General features: G+C 37.4%; 6 non-coding genes across 6 annotated transcripts; all 6 read left to right on the plus strand.

Annotated features, from left to right (window-relative positions):
* The first annotated feature begins 465 nt into the window (after positions 1 to 465).
* Positions 466 to 537, plus strand: TRNAC-GCA (transfer RNA cysteine (anticodon GCA)). Its single transcript has one exon. It is a non-coding gene; the product is annotated as a tRNA-Cys (tRNA).
* A 2,093-nt stretch (positions 538 to 2,630) lies between these two features.
* Positions 2,631 to 2,702, plus strand: TRNAC-GCA (transfer RNA cysteine (anticodon GCA)). Its single transcript has one exon. It is a non-coding gene; the product is annotated as a tRNA-Cys (tRNA).
* A 1,011-nt stretch (positions 2,703 to 3,713) lies between these two features.
* TRNAC-GCA (transfer RNA cysteine (anticodon GCA)) lies at positions 3,714 to 3,785 on the plus strand. Its single transcript has one exon. It is a non-coding gene; the product is annotated as a tRNA-Cys (tRNA).
* Positions 3,786 to 4,796: 1,011 nt separating this feature from the next.
* TRNAC-GCA (transfer RNA cysteine (anticodon GCA)) lies at positions 4,797 to 4,868 on the plus strand. The gene has a single exon. It is a non-coding gene; the product is annotated as a tRNA-Cys (tRNA).
* Positions 4,869 to 5,878: 1,010 nt separating this feature from the next.
* TRNAC-GCA (transfer RNA cysteine (anticodon GCA)) lies at positions 5,879 to 5,950 on the plus strand. The gene has a single exon. It is a non-coding gene; the product is annotated as a tRNA-Cys (tRNA).
* A 3,175-nt stretch (positions 5,951 to 9,125) lies between these two features.
* On the plus strand, positions 9,126 to 9,197 carry TRNAC-GCA (transfer RNA cysteine (anticodon GCA)). Its single transcript has one exon. It is a non-coding gene; the product is annotated as a tRNA-Cys (tRNA).
* Positions 9,198 to 14,170: the final 4,973 nt, after the last annotated feature.

The raw sequence follows: 14,170 nt of genomic DNA on the forward strand, positions 1-14,170 counted from the left end.
TTTGCAAACGCAAAATGGCTTTTTCTGATGTATTAAATGGAAGGTATTCGAAAGGGGTGTTTGGGTGTACCTTCCAAATACCGAATTGTAGTGGTACGTAGAAATGTTTTTCCACCATAATTTGGCCCAAAACAATCATACTTCATCACCATCTCACTGATTGTGGTAACCAATCCTCAAATGATAAGGTGTCCCGTAAAAACCTCTTCCCCTTTAAGAATGTTTCAAAACAATCCTTGTATGTAGAGGCATTGGTCGTATGTACCACTGCCTATTCAAATAAAAAAACAATTAAACAAATAAATCTGTTTTTAAATGATCCAGTTTTCCTTTAATAAATAATATTAAGGACTACTTCTCCTGTTCCACAGTTTCAAGGTTGTACTTTCTGGCACAACTTAGTATGATCCTCACACTCTTTCATGATGTACTGATATTTAGTCATTCTGATTTTACTGAAAAGCTGGGGATATAGCTCAGTGGTAGAGCATTTGACTGCAGATCAAGAGTTCCCTGGTTCAAATCCGGGTGTCCCCTCACCCTATTTTGATTCTGTTGTTTGTAATTGGGACTTTTCATAAATTCCATTTGGATCATCTTCGACAGAGTCAGTGTTCCCTAGGATATTGCACTTTAATAGCATTTCAGTGTTTCCTGCTCAAAACCTGTGAGTAAATGCAGTTTTTAGCACTCGGCTTGTTATTCCCTTTGGGAAATTTCTGAAACATCATTGATCAATTTTGGAATTCGGCTCTTCCTTTCATAGCACTAAACAAAGGGAATGGACTATGAAACCAATTGACAACTTTGATATACTGTTTGGTGCTTTCTTGTATTGCACTGAAGAAATGGCGTATAAAACTTGGCAGCGAAGCAGTCAATCTATTTCTCATTTCACCTGTCTTCAGTCTTACATATATTCCACCTCTTCTCTGTGCATGCAAAGTATGTGTTTGTTTGAAGCACTTCATTTTTGTGCAACGTAGGAACTATTTAATTTCTCCTTCAAAGCTCTGCCTACGTGCAAGATGTACGAACTATCATTGCAGTTGCAAGAAGGCTGGTCTGAAGAATCAGGCCATTTGCAAACGCAAAATGGCTTTTTCTGATGTATTAAATGGAAGGCATTCGAAAGGGGTGTTTGGGTGTACCTTCCAAATACCGAATTGTAGTGGTACGTCGAAATGTTTTTCCACCATAATTTGGCCCAAAACAATCATACTTAATCACCATCTCCGTGATTGTGGTAACCAATCCTCAAATGATAAGGTGTCCCGTAAAAACCTCTTCCCCTTTAAGAATGTTTCAAAACAATCATTGTATGTAGAGGCATTGGTTCTATGTACCACTCCCTATTCAAATAAAATAACAATGAAACAAATAAATCTGTTTTTTAAATGATCCAGTTTTCCTTTAATAAATAATATTAAGGACTACTTCTCCTGTTCTACAGTTTCAAGGTTGTACTTTCTGGCACAACTTAGTATGATCCTCACACTCTTTCATGATGTACTCATATTTTGTCATTCCGATTTTCCTGAAATGCTGGGTATGTAGCTCAGTGGTAGAGCATTTGACTGCAGATCAAAAGGTCCCTGTTTCAAATCCGGGTGTCCCCTCACACTATTTTGATTCTGTTGTTTGTAATTGGGACTTTTCATCAATTCCATTTGGATCATCTTTAACAGAGTCAGTGTTCCCTTGGATATTGCACTTTAATAGCATTTCAGTGTTTCCTGCTCAAAACCTGTGAGTAAATGCAGTTTTTAACACTCGGCTTGTTATTCCCTTTGGGAAATTTCTGAAACATCATTGATCAATTTTGGAATTCGGCTCTTCCTTTCATAGCACTAAACAAAGGGAATGGACTATGAAACCAATTGACAACTTTGTTATACTGTTTGGTGCTTTCTTGTATTGCACTGAAGAAATGGCATATAAAACTTGGCAGCGAAGCAGTCAATCTATTTCTCATTTCACCTCTGTCTTCAGTCTTACATATATTCCACCTCTTCTCTGTGCATGCAAAGTATGTGTTTGTTTGAAGCACTTCATTTTTGTGCAACGTAGGAACTATTTAATTTCTCCTTAAAAGCTCTGCCTACGTGCAAGATGTACGAACTATCATTGCAGTTGCAAGAAGGGTGCTCTGAAGAATCAGGCCATTTGCAAACGCAAAATGGCTTTTTCTGATGTATTAAATGGAAGGTATTCGAAAGGGGTGTTTTGGTGTACCTTCCAAATACCGATTTGTCGTGGTAAGTAGAAATGTTTTTCCACCATAATTTGGCCCAAAACAATCATACTTCATCACCATCTCAGTGATTGTGGTAACCAATCCTCAAATGATAAGGTGTCCCGTAAAAACCTCTTCCCCTTTAAGAATGTTTCAAAACAATCCTTGTATGTAGAGGCATTGGTCCTATATACCACTGCCTATTCAAATAAAATAACAATGAAACAAATAAATCTGTTTTTAAATGATCCAGTTTTCCTTTAATAAATAATATTAAGGACTACTTCTCCTGTTCCACAGTTTCAAGGTTGTACTTTCTGGCACAACTTAGTATGATCCTCACACTCTTTCATGATGTACTGTTATTTTGTCATTCTGATTTGACTTAAAAGCTGGGGATATAGCTCAGTGGTAGAGCATTTGACTGCAGATCAAGAGGTCCCTGGTTCAAATCCGGGTGTCCCCTCACCCTATATTGATTCTGTTGTTTGTAATTGGGACTTTTCATCAATTCCATTTGGATCATCTTTGACAGAGTCAGTGTTCCCTAGGATATTGCACTTTAATAGCATTTCAGTGTTTCCTGCTCAAAACCTGTGAGTAAATGCAGTTTTTAACACTCTGCTTGTTATTACCTTTGGGAAATTTCTGAAACATCATTGATCAATTTTGTAATTTGGCTCTTCCTTTCACAGCACTAAACAAAGGGTATGGACTATGAAAGCAATTGACAACTTTGTTATACTGTTTGGTGCTTTCTTGTATTGCACTGACGAAATGGCGTATAAAACTTGGCAGCGAAGCAGTCAATCTATTTCTCATTTCACCTGTGTCTCCAGTCTTACATATATTCCACCTCTTCTCTGTGCATGCAAAGTATGTGTTTGTTTGAAGCACTTCATTTTTGTGCAACGTAGGAACTATTTAATTTCTCCTTTAAAGCTCTGCCTACGTGCAAGATGTACGAACTATCATTGCAGTTGCAAGAAGGCTGGTCTGAAGAATCAGGCCATTTGCAAACGCAAAATGGCTTTTTCTGTTGTATTAAATGGTAGGTATTCGAAAGGGGTTTTGGGTGTACCTTCCAAATACCGAATTGTAGTGATACTTAGAAATGTTTTTCCACCATAATTTGGCCTAAATCAATCATACTTCATCACCATCTCTGTGATTGTGGTAACCAATCCTCAAATGATAAGGTGTCCCGTAAAAACCTCTTCCCCTTTAAGAATGTTTCAAAACAATCATTGTATGTAGAGGCATTGGTCCTATGTACCACTGCCTATTCAAATAAAATAACAATGAAACAAATAAATCTGTTTTTTAAATGATCCAGTTTTCCTTTAATAAATAATATTAAGGACTACTTCTCCTGTTCCACAGTTTCAAGGTTGTACTTTCTGGCACAACTTAGTATGATCCTCACACTCTTTCATGATGTACTGATATTTTGTCATTCTGATTTTACTGAAAAGCTGGGGATATAGCTCAGTGGTAGAGCATTTGACTGCAGATCAAGAGTTCCCTGGTTCAAATCCGGGTGTCCCCTCACCCTATTTTGATTCTGTTGTTTGTAATTGGGACTTTTCATAAATTCCATTTGGATCATCTTCGACAGAGTCAGTGTTCCCTAGGATATTGCACTTTAATAGCATTTCAGTGTTTCCTGCTCAAAACCTGTGAGTAAATGCAGTTTTTAGCACTCGGCTTGTTATTCCCTTTGGGAAATTTCTGAAACATCATTGATCAATTTTGGAATTCGGCTCTTCCTTTCATAGCACTAAACAAAGGGAATGGACTATGAAACCAATTGACAACTTTGTTATACTGTTTGGTGCTTTCTTGTATTGCACTGAAGAAATGGCGTATAAAACTTGGCAGCGAAGCAGTCAATCTATTTCTCATTTCACCTGTCTTCAGTCTTACATATATTCCACCTCTTCTCTGTGCATGCAAAGTATGTGTTTGTTTGAAGCACTTCATTTTTGTGCAACGTAGGAACTATTTAATTTCTCCTTAAAAGCTCTGCCTACGTGCAAGATGTACGAACTATCATTGCAGTTGCAAGAAGGCTGGTCTGAAGAATCAGGCCATTTGCAAACGCAAAATGGCTTTTTCTGATGTATTAAATGGAAGGTATTCAAAAGGGGTGTTTGGGTGTACCTTCCAAATACCGAATTGTAGTGGTACGTAGAAATGTTTTTCCACCATAATTTGGCTCAAAACAATCATACTTCATCACCATCTCCGTGATTGTGGTAACCAATCCTCAAATGAAAAGGTGTCCCGTAAAAACCTCTTCCCCTTTAAGAATGTTTAAAAACAATCATTGTATGTAGAGGCATTGGTTCTATGTACCACTGCCTATTCAAATAAAATAACAATGAAAGAAAATAAATCTGTTTTTTAAATGATCCAGTTTTCCTTTAATAAATAGTATTAAGGACTACTTCTCCTGTTCCATAGTTTCAAGGTTGTACTTTCTGGCACAACTTAGTATGATCCTCACACTCTTTCATGATGTACTGATATTTTGTCATTCTGATTTTTCTCAAAAGCTGGGGATATAGCTCAGTGGTAGAGCATTTGACTGCAGATCAAGAGGTCCCTGGTTCAAATCTGGGTGTCCCCTCACCCTATTTTGATTCTGTTGTTTGTAATTGGGTCTTTTCATCAATTCCATTTGAATCATCTTTGACAGAGTCAGTGTTCCCTTGGATATTGCACTTTAATAGCATTTCAATGTTTCCTGCTTAAAACCTGTGAGGAAATGCAGTTTTTAACACTCTGCTTGGTATTCCGTTTGGTAAATTTCTGAAACATCATTGATCAATTTTGGAATTCGGCTCTTCCTTTCATAGCACTAAACAAAGGGAATGGACTATGAAACCAATTGACAACTTTGTTATACTGTTTGGTGCTTTCTTGTATTGCAATGAAGAAATGGCGTATAAAACTTGGCAGCGAAGCAGTCAATCTATTTCTCATTTCACCTCTGTCTTCAGTCTTACATATATTCCACCTCTTCTCTGTGCATGCAAAGTATATGTTTGTTTGAAGCACTTCATTTTTGTGCAACGTAGGAACCATTTAATTTCTCCTTAAAAGCTCTGCCTACTTGCAAGATGTACGAACTATCATTGCAGTTGCAAGAAGGCTGGTCTGAAGAATCTGGCCATTTGGAAACGCAAAATGGCTTTTTCTGATGTATTAAATGGAAGGTATTCGAAAGGGTTGTTTGGATGTACCTTCCAAATACCGAATTGTAGTGGTACGTAGAAATGTTTTTCCACCATAATTTGGCCCAAAACAATCATACTTCATCACCATCTCAGTGATTGTGGTAACCAATCCTCAAATGATAAGGTGTCCCGTAAAAACCTCTTCCCCTTTAAGAATGTTTCAAAACAATCATTGTATGTAGAGGCATTGGTCCTATGTACCACTGCCTATTCAAATAAAATCACAATGAAACAAGTATCTGGTTTTTAAATGATCCAGTTTTCCTTTAATAAATAATATTAAGGACTACTTCTCCTGTTCCATAGTTTCAAGGTTGTACTTTCTCGCACAACTTAGTATGATCCTCACACTCTTTCATGATGTACTGATATTTTGTCATTCTGATTTTACTTAAAAGATGGGGATATAGCTCAGTGGTAGAGCATTTGACTGCAGATCAAGAGGTCCCTGGTTCAAATCTGGGTGTCCCCTCACCCTATTTTGATTCTGTTGTTTGTAATTGGGTCTTTTCATCAATTCCATTTGAATCATCTTTGACAGAGTCAGTGTTCCCTTGGATATTGCACTTTAATAGCATTTCAATGTTTCCTGCTTAAAACCTGTGAGGAAATGCAGTTTTTAACACTATGCTTGGTATTCCCTTTGGTAAATTTCTGAAACATCATTGATCAATTTTGGAATTCGGCTCTTCCTTTCACAGCACTAAACAAAGGGAATGGACTATGAAACCAATTGACAACTTTGTTATACTGTTTGGTGCTTTCTTGTATTGCACTGAAGAAATGGCGTATAAAACTTGGCAGCGAAGCAGTCAATCTATTTCTCATTTCACCTGTGTCTTCAGTCTTACATATATTCCACCTCTTCTCTGTGCATGCAAAGTATGTGTTTGTTTGAAGCACTTCATTTTTGTGCAACGTAGGAACTATTTAATTTCTCCTTAAAAGCTCTGCCTACGTGCAAGATGTACGAACTATCATTGCAGTTGCAAGAAGGCTGGTCTGAAGAATCAGGCCATTTGCAAACGCAAAATGGCTTTTTCTGATGTATTAAATGGAAGGTATTCGAAAGGGGTGTTTGGGTGTACCTTCCAAATACCGAATTGTAGTGGTACGTAGAAATGTTTTTCCACCATAATTTGGCCCAAAACAATCATACTTCATCACCATCTAAGTGATTGTGGTAACCAATCCTCAAATGATAAGGTGACCCGTAAAAACCTCTTCCCCTTTCAGAATGTTTCAAAACAATCATTGTATGTAGAGGCATTGGTTCTATGTACCACTGCCTATTCAAATAAAATAACAATGAAACAAATATCTGTTTTTAAATGATCCAGTTTTCCTTTAATAAATAATATTAAGGACTATTTCTCCTGTTCCACAGTTTCAAGGTTGTACTTTCCGGAACAACTTAGTATGATCCACTCACTCTTTCATGATGTACTGATATTTTGTCATTCTGATTTTACTGAAAAGCTGGTGATATAGCTCAGTGGTAGAGCATTTGACTGCAGATCAAGAGTTCCCTGGTTCAAATCCGGGTGTCCCCTCACCCTATTTTGATTCTGTTGTTTGTAATTTAGACTTTTCATAAATTCCATTTGGATCATCTTCGACAGAGTCAGTGTTCCCTAGGATATTGCACTTTAATAGCATTTCAGTGTTTCCTGCTCAAAACCTGTGAGTAAATGCAGTTTTTAGCACTCGGCTTGTTATTCCCTTTGGGAAATTTCTGAAACATCATTGATCAATTTTGGAATTTGGCTCTTCCTTTCATAGCACTAAACAAAGGGAATGGACTATCAAACCAATTGACAACTTTGTTATACTGTTTGGTGCTTTCTTGTATTGCACTGAAGAAATGGCGTATAAAACTTGGCAGCGAAGCAGTCAATCTATTTCTCATTTCACCTGTCTTCAGTCTTACATATATTCCACCTCTTCTCTGTGCATGCAAAGTATGTGTTTGTTTGAAGCACTTCATTTTTGTGCAACGTAGGAACTATTTAATTTCTCCTTAAAAGCTCTGCCTACGTGCAAGATGTACGAACTATCATTGCAGTTGCAAGAAGGCTGGTCTGAAGAATCAGGCCATTTGCAAACGCAAAATGGCTTTTTCTGATGTATTAAATGGAAGGTATTCGAAAGGGGTGTTTGGGTGTACCTTCCAAATACCGAATTGTAGTGGTACGTCGAAATGTTTTTCCACCATAATTTGGCCCAAAACAATCATACTTCATCACCATCTCCGTGATTGTGGTAACCAATCCTCAAATGATAAGGTGTCCCGTAAAAACCTCTTCCCCTTTAAGAATGTTTCAAAACAATCATTGTATGTAGAGGCATTGGTTCTATGTACCACTGCCTATTCAAATAAAATAACAATGAAACAAATAAATCTGTTTTTTAAATGATCCAGTTTTCCTTTAATAAATAATATTAAGGACTACTTCTCCTGTTCTACAGTTTCAAGGTTGTACTTTCTGGCACAACTTAGTATGATCCTCACACTCTTTCATGATGTACTCATATTTTGTCATTCCGATTTTCCTGAAATGCTGGGTATGTAGCTCAGTGGTAGAGCATTTGACTGCAGATCAAGAGGTCCCTGGTTCAAATCCGGGTGTCCCCTCACACTATTTTGATTCTGTTGTTTGCAATTGGGACTTTTCATCAATTCCATTTGGATCATCTTTAACAGAGTCAGTGTGCCCTTGGATATTGCACTTTAATAGCATTTCAGTGTTTCCTGCTCAAAACCTGTGAGTAAATGCAGTTTTTAACACTCGGCTTGTTATTCCCTTTGGGAAATTTCTGAAACATCATTGATCAATTTTGGAATTCGGCTCTTCCTTTCATAGCACTAAACAAAGGGAATGGACTATGAAACCAATTGACAACTTTGTTATACTGTTTGGTGCTTTCTTGTATTGCACTGAAGAAATGGCATATAAAACTTGGCAGCGAAGCAGTCAATCTATTTCTCATTTCACCTCTGTCTTCAGTCTTACATATATTCCACCTCTTCTCTGTGCATGCAAAGTATGTGTTTGTTTGAAGCACTTCATTTTTGTGCAACGTAGGAACTATTTAATTTCTCCCTAAAAGCTCTGCCTACGTGCAAGATGTACGAACTATCATTGCAGTTGCAAGAAGGCTGCTCTGAAGAATCAGGCCATTTGCAAACGCAAAATGGCTTTTTCTGATGTATTAAATGGAAGGTATTCGAAAGGGGTGTTTGGGTGTACCTTCCAAATACCGAATTGTAGTGGTACGTCGAAATGTTTTTCCACCATAATTTGGCCCAAAACAATCATACTTCATCACCATCTCCGTGATTGTGGTAACCAATCCTCAAATGATAAGGTGTCCCGTAAAAACCTCTTCCCCTTTAAGAATGTTTCAAAACAATCATTGTATGTAGAGGCATTGGTTCTATGTACCACTGCCTATTCAAATAAAATAACAATGAAACAAATAAATCTGTTTTTTAAATGATCCAGTTTTACTTTAATAAATAATATTAAGGACTACTTCTCCTGGTCCACAGTTTCAAGGTTGTACTTTCTGGCACAACTTAGTATGATCCTCACACTCTTTCATGATGTACTCATATTTTGTCATTCTGAATTTATTGAAAAGCTGGGGATATAGCTCAGTGGTAGAGCATTTGACTGCAGATCAAGAGGTCCCTGGTTCAAATCCGGGTGTCCCCTTACCCTATTTTGATTCTGTTGTTTGTAATTGGGACTTTTCATCAATTCCATTTGGATCATCTTTAACAGAGTCAGTGTTCCCTTGGACATTGCAGTTTAATAGCATTTCAGTGTTTCCTGCTCAAAACCTGTGAGTAAATGCAGTTTTTAACACTCGGCTTGGTATTCCCTTTAGGAAATTTCTGAAACATCATTGATCAATTTTGGAATTCGGCTCTTCCTTTCATAGCACTAAACAATGGGAATGGACTATGAAACCAATTGACAACTTTGTTATACTGTTTGGTGCTTTCTTGTATTGCACTGAAGAAATGGCGTATAAAACTTGGCAGCGAAGCAGTCAATCTATTTCTCATTTCACCTCTGTCTTCAGTCTTACATATATTCCACCTCTTCTCTGTGCATGCAAAGTATATGTTTGTTTGAAGCACTTCATTTTTGTGCAACGTAGGAACCATTTAATTTCTCCTTAAAAGCTCTGCCTACTAGCAAGATGTACGAACTATCATTGCAGTTGCAAGAAGGCTGGTCTGAAGAATCTGGCCATTTGGAAACGCAAAATGGCTTTTTCTGATGTATTAAATGGAAGGTATTCGAAAGGGTTGTTTGGATGTACCTTCCAAATACCGAATTGTAGTGGTACGTAGAAATGTTTTTCCACCATAATTTGGCCCAAAACAATCATACTTCATCACCATCTCAGTGATTGTGGTAACCAATCCTCAAATGATAAGGTGTCCCGTAAAAACATCTTCCCCTTTAAGAATGTTTCAAAACAATCATTGTATGTAGAGGCATTGGTCCTATGTATCACTGCCTATTCAAATAAAATCACAATGAAAAAAATATCTGGTTTTTAAATGATCCAGTTTTCCTTTCATAAATAATATTAAGGACTACTTCTCCTGTTCCATAGTTTCAAGGTTGTACTTTCTGGCACAACTTAGTATGATCCTCACACTCTTTCATGATGTACTGATATTTTGTCATTCTGATTTTACTGAAAAGATGGGGATATAGCTCAGTGGTAGAGCATTTGACTGCAGATCAAGAGGTCCCTGGTTCAAATCTGCGTGTCCCCTCACCCTATTTTGATTCTGTTGTTTGTAATTGGGTCTTTTCATCAATTCCATTTGAATCATCTTTGACAGAGTCAGTGTTCCCTTGGATATTGCACTTTAATAGCATTTCAATGTTTCCTGCTTAAAACCTGTGAGGAAATGCAGTTTTTAACACTCTGCTTGGTATTCCCTTTGGTAAATTTCTGAAACATCATTGATCAATTTTGGAATTCGGCTCTTCCTTTCACAGCACTAAACAAAGGGAATGGACTATGAAACCAATTGACAACTTTGTTATACTGTTTGGTGCTTTCTTGTATTGCACTGAAGAAATGGCGTATAAAACTTGGCAGCGAAGCAGTCAATCTATTTCTCATTTCACCTGTGTCTTCAGTCTTACATATATTCCACCTCTTCTCTGTGCATGCAAAGTATGTGTTTGTTTGAAGCACTTCATTTTTGTGCAACGTAGGAACTATTTAATTTCTATTTAAAAGCTCTGCCTACGTGCAAGATGTACGAACTATCATTGCAGTTGCAAGAAGGCTGGTCTGAAGAATCAGGCCATTTGCAAACGCAAAATGGCTTTTTCTGATGTATTAAATGGAAGGTATTCAAAAGGGGTGTTTGGGTGTACCTTCCAAATACTGAATTGTAGTGGTACGTCGAAATGTTTTTCCACCATAATTTGGCCCAAAACAATCATACTTCATCACCATCTCCGTGATTGTGGTAACCAATCCTCAAATGAAAAGGTGTCCCATAAAAACCTCTTCCCCTTTAAGAATGTTTCAAAACAATCATTGTATGTAGAGGCATTGGTTCTATGTACCACTGCCTATTCAAATAAAATAACAATGAAACAAATAAATCTGTTTTTTAAATGATCCAGTTTTCCTTTAATAAATAATATTAAGGACTACTTCTCCTGTTCCACAGTTTCAAGGTTGTACTTTCTGGCACAACTTAGTATGATCCTCACACTCTTTCATGATGTACTGATATTTTGTCATTCTGATTTTACTGAAAAGCTGGGGATATATCTCAGTGGTAGAGCATTTGACTGCAGATCAAGAGGTCCCTGGTTCAAATCCGGGTGTCCCCTCACCCTATTTTGATTCTGTTGTTTGTAATTGGGACTTTTCATCAATTCCATTTGGATCATCTTTAACAGAGTCAGTGTTCCCTTGGATATTGCACTTTAATAGCATTTCAGTGTTTCCTGCTCAAAACCTGTGAGTAAATGCAGTTTTTAACACTCGGCTTGTTATTCCCTTTGGGAAATTTCTGAAACATCATTGATCAATTTTGGAATTCGGCTCTTCCTTTCATAGCACTAAACAAAAGGAATGGACTATGAAACCAATTGACAACTTTGTTATACTGTTTGGTGCTTTCTTGTATTGCACTGAAGAAATGGCATATAAAACTTGGCAGCGAAGCAGTCAATCTATTTCTCATTTCACCTCTGTCATCAGTCTTACATATATTCCACCTCTTCTCTGTGCATGCAAAGTATGTGTTTGTTTGAAGCACTTCATTTTTGTGCAACGTTGGAACTATTTAATTTCTCCTTAAAAGCTCTGCCTACGTGCAAGATTTACGAACTATCATTGCAGTTGCAAGAAGGCTGGTCTGAAGAATCAGGCCATTTGCAAACGCAAAATGGCTTTTTCTGATGTATTAAATGGAAGGTATTCGAAAGGGGTGTTTGGGTGTACCTTCCAAATACCGAATTGTAGTGGTACGTAGAAATGTTTTTCCACCATAATTTGGCCCAAAACAATCATACTTCATCACCATCGCAGTGATTGTGGTAACCAATCCTCAAATGATAAGGTGTCCCGTAAAAACCTCTTCCCCTTTAAGAATGTTTCAAAACAATCCTTGTATGTAGAGGCATTGGTCCTATGTACCACTGCCTATTCAAATAAAAAAACAATGAAACAAATAAATCTGTTTTTAAATGATCCAGTTTTCCTTTAATAAATAATATTAAGGACTACTTCTCCTGTTCCACAGTTTCAAGGTTGTACTTTCTGGCACAACTTAGTATGATCCTCACACTCTTTCATGATGTACTGATATTTTGTCATTCTGATTTGACTGCAAAGCTGGGGATATATCTCAGTGGTAGAGCATTTGACTGCAGATCAAGAGGTCCCTGGTTCAAATCCGGGTGTCCCCTCACCCTATTTTGATTCTGTTGTTTGTAATTGGGACTTTTCATCAATTCCATTTGGATCATCTTTGACAGAGTCAGTGTTCCCTAGGATATTGCACTTTAATAGCATTTCAGTGTTTCCTGCTCAAAACCTGTGAGTAAATGCAGTTTTTAACACTCTGCTTGTTATTCCCTTTGGGAAATTTCTGAAACATCATTGATCAATTTTGTAATTTGGCTCTTCGTTTCACAGCACTAAACAAAGGGAATGGACTATGAAAGCAATTGACAACTTTGTTATACTGTTTGGTGCTTTCTTGTATTGCACTGACGAAATGGCGTATAAAACTTGGCAGCGAAGCAGTCAATCTATTTCTCATTTCACCTGTGTCTCCAGTCTTACATATATTCCACCTCTTCTCTGTGCATGCAAAGTATGTGTTTGTTTGAAGCACTTCATTTTTGTGCAACGTAGGAACTATTTAATTTCTCCTTAAAAGCTCTGCCTACGTGCAAGATGTACGAACTATCATTGCAGTTGCAAGAAGGCTGTTCTGAAGAATCAGGCCATTTGCAAACGCAAAATGGCTTTTTCTGATGTATTAAATGGAAGGTATTCGAAAGGGGTTTTGGGTGTACCTTCCAAATACCGAATTGTAGTGGTACGTCGAAATGTTTTTCCACCATAATTTGGCCCAAAACAATCATACTTCATCACCATCTCCGTGATTGTGGTAACCAATCCTCAAATGATAAGGTGTCCCGTAAAAACCTCTTCCCCTTTAAGAATGTTTCAAAACAATCATTGTATGTAGAGGCATTGGTCCTATGTACCACTGCCTATTCAAATAAAATAACAATGAAACAAATAAATCTGTTTTTTAAATGATCCAGATTTCCTTTAATAAATAATATTAAGGACTACTTCTCCTGTTCCACAGTTTCAAGGTTGTACTTTCTGGCACAACTTAGTATGATCCTCACACTCTTTCATGATGCACTCATATTTTGTCATTCTGATTTTACTGAAAAGCTGGGGTTATAGCTCAGTGGTAGAGCATTGGACTGCAGATCAAGAGGTCCCTGGTTCAAATCCGGGTGTCCCCTCACCCTATTTTGATTCTGTTGTTTGTAATTGGGACTTTTCATCAATTCCATTTGGAGCATCTTTAACAGAGTCAGTGTTCCCTTGGATATTGCACTTTAATAGCATTTCAGTGTTTCCTGCTCAAAACCTGTGAGTAAATGCAGTTTTTAACACTCGGCTTGTTATTCCCTTTGGGAAATTTCTGAAACATCATTGATCAATTTTGGAATTCGGCTCTTCCTTTCATAGCACTAAACAAAGGGAATGGACTATGAAACCAATTGACAACTTTGTTATACTGTTTGGTGCTTTCTTGTATTGCACTGAAGAAATGGCGTATAAAACTTGGCAGCGAAGCAGTCAATCTATTTCTCATTTCACCTGTCTTCAGTCTTACATATATTCCACCTCTTCTCTGTGCATGCAAAGTATGTGTTTGTTTGAAGCACTTCATTTTTGTGCAACGTAGGAACTATTTAATTTCTCCTTAAAAGCTCTGCCTACGTGCAAGATGTACGTACTATCATTGCAGTTGCAAGAAGGCTGTTCTGAAGAATCAGGCCATTTGCAAACGCAAAATGGCTTTTTCTGATGTATTAAATGGAAGGTATTCGAAAGGGGTTTGGGGTGTACCTTCCAAATACCGAATTGTAGTGGTACG

This window comes from Lissotriton helveticus, chromosome 1_2, assembly GCF_964261635.1.
Source record: "Lissotriton helveticus chromosome 1_2, aLisHel1.1, whole genome shotgun sequence".
Classification (NCBI taxonomy): Eukaryota; Metazoa; Chordata; class Amphibia; order Caudata; family Salamandridae; genus Lissotriton; species Lissotriton helveticus.